The following is an 8319-nucleotide window of genomic DNA, read 5'->3' on the forward strand; positions in this document are numbered from 1 at the left end:
AGGTAAAAAAAAAAAGAAGAAAAAGAGTACTGTGATGAAATATCGAGTGTATTGATAATTTGAAACTTATTTCTACGTGGCAATTTAATTAATAGTTTGAAAGGCCCCACATATGTTTATTTTTGTAGCTTTTTAATGCTAATATTTTTTTGTGGGGTAGTTACCAAAAAACAAAAAAAAGGTTGGGTACATGGTTAATGTAGATTGAAGTAGGGGTGTTAATAGACTGGTTTTGAATTGGATTCCATCTAAATCAAAATCAATTTGGACAGATTGAACAGATCAATAAGACATATTAGATTGAATCTGGTCTGTTCATAATGAATTTATATCAGATTGAACTAATATCTGATCCATTGATAGGAAATAAGAACACAGGTGTCAATGGACCATATTTGAGTTGGAACCAATCTAAATTAACATAGATTTAAACAGATTGGGCAGTCTAGACATTAAATTCGATGGACTGAATTGAAACAGGTCCACATTGAACTAAATTGGCTTGGGCCAAATCTAGTCCAATTGACACTCCTAAATTGAAAGATTGAAAATCTGACCAATCTAAAGGGTTCCTAATATAGTGGATAATTTGGATCTGCCACATCTCCAATTGATCATGCAGTGAAACAACACCCTATTTGACCCAATCGGGGAACTTTTTTCCACTAAAATTATGTTGCATGAGGACATTATATATTATAACCAAATTGAATCTTTATTCTCTTACATTTTTTCTTGCACTTCCCTTCTGTCTATGACAAGTGTGTTCCCTTACACGTATATAAATTCAGAATACATGTGTAGGGTTCTTCGGCCGGTCCCATTCAAATTTAACAAAATTCCAACCCGAATCCACCAAGTTAGGCCACGTGTGATGGGACACTTGTCATAGAATGAAAGGATGTATAAAAGATCCGGACCCACTAGTATAGTCCTTTCCTTTTTGTCGTAATGACAATGAAAAAGAAGTTGGGACAAAAGATGAAATTATTTATTGAAATATGTTAACCAATTTCATATTTTCATGTTTCTTACTTTCTAGATGAAATTATATAGTGAAATATGTTTGGTTTGAAGTATGGATGGACCCATAAGGGGGCCAACCATTGAGGTAGAGAGTGAGGGGAGGGGAAAATTTATATAGGAATGATTCCCCAGGCTGCGCCCCTGGTATATAAATGCATAAGAGTGCAAATGTAAAAATACAATTTTTTATTTAATTTTATTTTGAATTTTATTTTATTATACTTTATATTTTAATTTACTTCATTTATACTGCAATCAAACAAATTAAACTAAAATTTGAAATAAAAATAAGTCATTATTTACACACAAAATCATTTGCACTACTATCATTTTTGCATCAATACAAATTTATTTGCATTGCAACGAGTAACTGCCTAAATATATCAATTAATGTATAGCCTACAAATATGTACAAGGATGATATGATGTTACAGTATATAGTGGTCGTAGTCAAAATTATGAGCCACTGCTAGTCACGCAACCATCTGTACAAGTTGCATGTCACCTTATCAATGTGTCACACAATAGGAGAGAAGATGAGGGAATGCCTCGAAAAGAACTCACGAGATTAGCAGCTGTAATCTTTTGGTTATTTTGAAGAGACCATGCGGTAGGAAACTGTTTTCTTTAAGACTGTCTTTGGTTTTAAGGAAAAGGTAGGAAAAGGAAGGGAAAGATGTATAGGTTTTCCTATCTTTTCCTTCCCCTCCCTACTTTTCCCTTCAAACCAAACATAGCTTAAATATCTAAATGTCTCCCTCACATGTTGATCATGATGCTTTTATTTCCTCTACTTCAGCCACCAAATTGTTGTTGTTGGAGAATTCATTTGTGTTAATAGCTGGTTTTACATGGGTTTTAGATTGATTATAGTTAGAAAGAAGTAATATTTTAAAGGTCCGAAAAAGATATGATACCAAAAAAATTTATAACCAATCAACGAATATCATAAAAGTGATAACCAATCAGGTGGTATTCATCAAAATTCAGAAAGGATTTTATTGATAAAGTTCTTTTGATATCATATCTTTATAGTATCATACATTTACCCTATTTAGAAACATACTTTTATTTTGGACAAATTAAATTCTAATAACTATTTAGTAGTTGTAAGTTTGAAGATAATTTGCTTATTTTATTTCTAGAACCCTGTGGAGATGACAATAGAATAACTACTTAATGTGTTACATGTAATATCAAAAAAAGAAAAAAAAATATCATCAATCACATTATTGCCATATCCCACAAGGAATTACTGAATGTTTTAGTGAACCTTTACAAATAGGATTCAAAGGTTAACCCTTCTTCTTCCATTGTTCTAAACAAAGTAAACTGTTTTTTTTTTTTTTTTTTTTGTCCTTTTAATTTTTGTGCTCTCTAATGAGAACAAATTGGTTTTTGAAGCCCATTTTTAGATGATTAGATGAAATGAATTTGTAATCTTGCTAATTCATATTTTCAACTTGAAATTCATGTCGACCATAAAAAATTGATATTTGTAAGCCATCCAAAAATTAGATAATGGGTTCATCCATATCCTGACCTTCTTCATGGGGCAAGTATATATCAATCAATGTGTGATCTCCCCAAGTCAAATATGAATTTAATTTCCATCTTTATCTTTATAAAGGGAATGGTTTGCTAGTCCATTCCCCATTTCAGAGAAATGTAAGTTACCTACTAATCTTCCCATGTGGTAGTTACATTATGGCCCAAATGGGCCCCGCCTTCCCTTCTTCAGCCTTAATTCATGCCAATTCTCTCTTTCTCTCTCTTTCCCTAACAAGGGTTTTGGAAGGGTAATATCACTATAAAATGCTCCAAGAAATTGAGGGGTTGAGATGTAAATTGTGGAAATGAACACAAGGGCAATGATCAAAAGGGTCACATATAATCATATATAGAGAGTGAACAGTCAGATTTGCCACATAATCCATCCACGTGGCAAGAAAAGGCTAGGTCGTCTAGAGAAGAAGCCCAAGTTACTCAATTAGGGCAACCTTTTTCCTCAAGTAAATGGTCTGTAATCGAACTGAATTCACTAGAAAGAAGGGGGAAAAGGGCAACACAGAGTGGGCCACGCTGTTCACGTTTCCTTGGTCTGGGGTAAATAAGCTAACAACATATGCTCTGTCTTACGCAACGCAAAGGTACCATAGTAAATACAACACACACATAATTTCAAAAGTTGCATGGCGGAGGTGAGATATCTGTACCAGGGAGAGACGACTAATCTGGGCCGTCAGCTTCAGGGCGGGTCCCACGGAGGCCTCAAATTGACGCCAACGTACCACAGTCGCCTTTACCGGTCGCTCTCAGGGTACAGTTGGAGAAGGAAAAAGCGAGCACATAATAATTCTTGTCAGTGGCAAAATGGTAAATAAGAGCTGGGGCGTTTGTCTACACTGCACTGTTCACACGAGGGCTGCTTTGAGACTTTGACCGCACAGGGTCAGGGCCCCCTCCGACAGGAACCGGTTGGTCATTTCTCCGTGGCACCGCACAGGAGGAATAGCTGGTTCTCTAAAGGAGAGAAATTGTTGTTTTCTTTTTTATTTTATTTTCTTTTTTGAATTTTCTCTGTATGTGTTTCATGAAACCCAACCCAAGCAGGAGATTTTTAGGGCAAAACTTTATAGGGTTGGATGATTGTGATATAGGACCAATGGGCCTGCCAATTGTTAGGGTTTCTTGGTCTGAGGAGGCATGGTTGTCTTGCCTTAATCTTTGGAACCAATGTGGACCGTTGTTTTTCTTTTTCTTTTTAATATACTGCAGTTCAATGGCTGCGGGAGATAAGATCTGGCGCTATTCTTGCCAATTTTCCAGGTGGCAAGTTTTAAAAGACTAGCTTCAAATATTTTTGGGTAAATTGTTAAAACCTCCCCTGATTTTTCGAACATATTATAAGTAGACCCCTTTTATTAGAATTGTTAAAAACAGGCATGGAAATGTCTAAAAAATGCCCATGCAATTACCTTTGACCAAAATATTTATTTTTCAAAATTTCTCTTCATAATAATGTTAGCCCAAACTCTTCCAATCTCTTTTCTGAATTGATTTTTTTTAATTTTCCCTTCATATCAATTGCTCAAAGGTAAATTTGCAGCTCTAAATTTTCTATTTTTTTGTTGTTTATTGTATTGTTTTTCTTCTGTAGGAACTAGCCTCAATAGAAATTCTATAGGTATTTTGGACATTTTCGTGCCTTTTATTAGAGGATTCTAACACAAGGGGTCTAATTGCAACCGTGTTAAAAAATTCAGGGTAGATAATTGTAATTACCATACTTCAGGCAAGGTTTCAGCAACAATCAAACACTTTAGGGAGGTTTCAGTAAATTACCCAATATTTTTTAACCCCAAATCTTGTTTCCTGTGGAGTAGCGGACACCCTACAGTTATATTAAATATGGAGGAAAGAAAACATGGAGACCTATACAACTTAGACATTGGCTAAGAAAGCCGACCAGCTTGAAATATGAGAACCATTTTTAAGGAATAAAGTTCGTTTTTTTTTTTTTTGCATTTAATACAAAAATTGGAATATCATACTAAGCATAAGCTGCATTATGTTTTAGCTTTTAAGTCTGTTAAAGGTGAACCGATGACGGATTTAAGTTGATTTCTCTTTTGCTCATAAAAAACTTCCATTTTTCTTTGGGGTTTGTGTTTTTTTCTTGATGATTTTAATTAAACCCTTAATTTAGATATTGATTTATTATATGCTGGAAACATGTATTTAGGATTTAGGGTTTTAGTTATGTTTTCCCTTTTGCATGTAAGGTCAATTTTTCCTAGAACTTGTTTTTCTCACAACTGTATTTTTTTCTCTTAATAATTTTTAGGTTCTTTTGGGCTTCATTTTTTGTATTATTCTTAGAATCTTAGTCCTTTTAGCTTTTGTAAGAGCAGAATGGTTATAGTGAAACCTATTTCTCAAGATTCAAACAACTATTCTCAACATTGTTTAAAGAAAATATTAATATATTTTATTTTATTATCTATAACTCAGAAAATAACAAATTAATATATATTTTTTTCTCCTTTGGCAAAAGCTATATGGCCAATAAAATGGTATGAGAGGCTTGTAAATTACCATAGACGGGAAAAAAATTGGCTGTCCATATGACAAGTTAGTTCATTTGAACTGGAGACCAGATTATTTAGTACAGCATTCAATAAATATTTTGACAGCTACGTTAGAAATTTGCTTTCAATAATTTCAAAGATAGGCTAGGGTAATTTATGGGACCGGAATAAAAAATTCAGATTCCATTTGGTGCACATTCGGAATGAGATCTAAATCTTTTGGAATTGGAATTGCAATGACCTGTTTCCATAGTCTTTTTGGTTTAGATAAGAATCAGAATGAGAATTAGAATAAGCTAGAATGAAATTTCATTCCCCAAAAGAGGGAGGGAATAACCATTCCACCAGGAATGAGAATGGAATTCCAATTTCTCTCAATCAAACAATTGGAATCGGAATGTCCATTCCAATTCTGATTCCAGACCCAGATTCCTGGGCCCTCATTAAGTGTGTGCCTACCTGATTTAGACTCTATAAATTCCTCAGAACAGTAATAGTGCTAAGGCATGGCTGTATAGAACAACATATCACTTGTAAAGAGTGGACAACAGTAGCAACCAAACATGGAAAGCCAAAGTTTTCTCAATCAAGAATTACCATTGAATTAGATGATGGAACAATAGTAGCTTTGAAGTGTATCTAAAGACACTATCTTTAAAATATTATTTGCCTTTATTTAACGAACCAATTTTGCTTTGGATTACAAGAAAATTCATTACTAAGATATAACACAACTTTGGTTGAGAAATAAAACAAGAAAAATTGTGGATCATTCAGAGAAAACTCTTTTAAGACAACAATATTTTTCCTTGAGAGAGACAAAACGAGAAAGAATTTTATTTGGTGTGAGACAAAGCAAGAAAACATTGGTGTTCCAAAGCAATAGAGAATTTTGGAGCGAGACAAAGTGAGAGAATTTTGTTGTGTGAAAAAAACATCTCTACTAAAACCTATTTATAGATATCAAAGAATCACTAAGTACAATCATACATCTAGTTGCAATGACCATTCTCCATCAAGTGACTATTCACTATCTGACTGATGGCAAGACATTCATATACTCTCCATTGTATGCTACTAATAAGAGTCAAACCTAAAAGAAAATTTGTAATCCTTCAATTTGTGTGATAAAAGAAAAAGAAAGAGGAAATTGAAAATTTATTAAGAAAGTTTCAATAATAACCATAATAAAAAAAATATTGTGTTTAAAATCAAGGATTAAAATATCAATATATCTAATCTTAAAGTTGGATATCGGTGTGTAATGACATCGTCGATTCTTTTTTTTTATTATTATTTTACCTTTTTTTTTTATAATAGGGTTGTTCATGGGTCGGGTTGGTTCGGTATAGTAGTGTTTTTTCAACTGACCCGACCTGGTCAGGTTACCTATGAACCAAACTGAAATCTACCCTCTATTAAGTAAACCCGACCTGGTCGATTTGAGTCAGTTTGGGTCGGTTTGGGTTTCAACCAACTCCAATCTTGCACAATGCACATGAAGTCAAAGTGCTAATATTATATATAATATTTTAGAATATATTTTCTAGAAATATATATTTAAAACCAAAACATATATACAAATATACCAAAATATATATTTTCTAATTTCTGGAAATATATAGTTCAGAAATATATATATGATATATTTCAGAATATATATTTTTCAGATATATATTTATTATTTAAAACTAAAATTGATGTAATCGTTTCTGGTCACATACCAATTTTTTTGTGATGTACCAATTTTTTGGCTAAGTACCTCGTCATTTGACCTGCTCCCAGGTGGCTTGTGACTCAGAGGATGATGGAGCTCCCTGGTGGCAAACTACCTAGTGATGAGCTACTTGGTGGCGAACTCCTTGGTGGTGAGCTACTTGGTGACGAGCTCCCTGGTGGAGAGCTACCTGGTGATGAGCTCCCTAGTGGTGAGCTACTTGGTGATGAGCTCCCTGGTGGAGAGCTACCTGGTGACGAGCTCCCTAGTGGAGAGCTACTTGGTGACGAGCTCTTTGGTAGAGAGCTACTTGGTGACGAGCTCCCTGGTGGAGAGCTACTTGGTGACGAGCTCCCTGGTGGAGAGCTACTTGGTGACGAGCTCCCTGATGGTGAGCTACTTGGGTGGATTCGTCATTTGAACTGCTCCTATGCGGCCTGTAAGTCAGGGGATGGTGGAGCTCCCTGGTGTAGTGCAACTCGACTGCCCTCTGCATGAAGTGATTTCCTCTCCTTTGTAGGCGGCGGGAGGTGAGGAACCTGCGAGAACTCTATCTTTTCCTCCTCTTTGTAGGCGGCGGGAGCTGAAGAACTTGCGAGAACTGAATCAGAGGACCTGGGGGTATTTTCCCAGCGGGGACTCTCCGATGCCTAAGTTAGCATTCTAATTGTAGGGAGCTTGGAGAGAAATGAGGGAGCTAGAGAGTAGGGATTACCTCCATTTTTTCATTCTCTCCTCATTGCCTTTGGGGGTTGGAGTTCTTATATAGTGGTGTCCTATCAAATCAGACGTAACAGCCTCTGTCAAGTCAGGTGTAACTGCCTCTGTCTCTCTGCCGCAGCCGTTACTACCAGAGCTGAGGTGGCGGGTGCAGGCGACTGTTGTAGAGTACGGCTCTGCTAGTCAAGGGACAACTCTCAGGACTGGTAGGCACGACATCGCCTAGCGAGAGATGTGGGCGTAGGCCTCCGGATCTGTCAGGTACGGTTGTCAGGTAGGAGATCTTCCTGCGATATGCCGAGCTGCCCCTAAGTGCCGAACTACCTATGCCGAGCTACCTGTAAGTGCCGAGCTGCCCCTAAGTGGCGAGCTCTTCGTAAGATGCCAGGCTGCCTGCGGAGTGGTCAACTACCTGTGGTGAGCTGCCTATGCCGAGCTACCTGTAAGTGCCAAGCTGCCCCTAAGTGGCAAGCTCTTCGTAAGACGCCAGGCTGCCTACGGAGTGGCCAATTGCCTATGGCGAGCTGCCCCTAGTTATACCGAGCTCCCTGAGCTATGCCAAGTTGGCTGAGCTGTGCCGAACTGCTCAAGCTGCCCGAACTGCCCAGTTGTCAAGAGGTTGCACTTGGTTTGCATGAGGTGCCATGTGTCACAATTTCACTAGAGGGCCAAATCCGCCATCATAAAAAATATCTATATTTAACAGATATTTTTTTTTTCAGAATATATATTTTTTACATAACTCGTTCGGTTTCAATTTTCACA

General features: G+C 36.6%; 1 long non-coding RNA gene across 1 annotated transcript; it reads right to left on the bottom strand.

Moving 5' to 3' along the window:
- Positions 1–1269: 1269 nt before the first annotated feature.
- On the bottom strand, positions 1270–3630 carry LOC148866212 (uncharacterized). Its single transcript, XR_016110811.1, has 2 exons — positions 3243–3630; positions 1270–1867 (listed from the first exon to the last, which is right to left on the bottom strand). It is a non-coding gene; the product is annotated as an uncharacterized LOC148866212 (long non-coding RNA).
- Positions 3631–8319: the final 4689 nt, after the last annotated feature.

The sequence above is a fragment of the Nelumbo lutea genome, chromosome 3 (assembly GCF_056320005.1).
Source record: "Nelumbo lutea isolate HS-2025 chromosome 3, American lotus-T2T, whole genome shotgun sequence".
In the NCBI taxonomy this organism is placed as follows: domain Eukaryota; kingdom Viridiplantae; phylum Streptophyta; class Magnoliopsida; order Proteales; family Nelumbonaceae; genus Nelumbo; species Nelumbo lutea.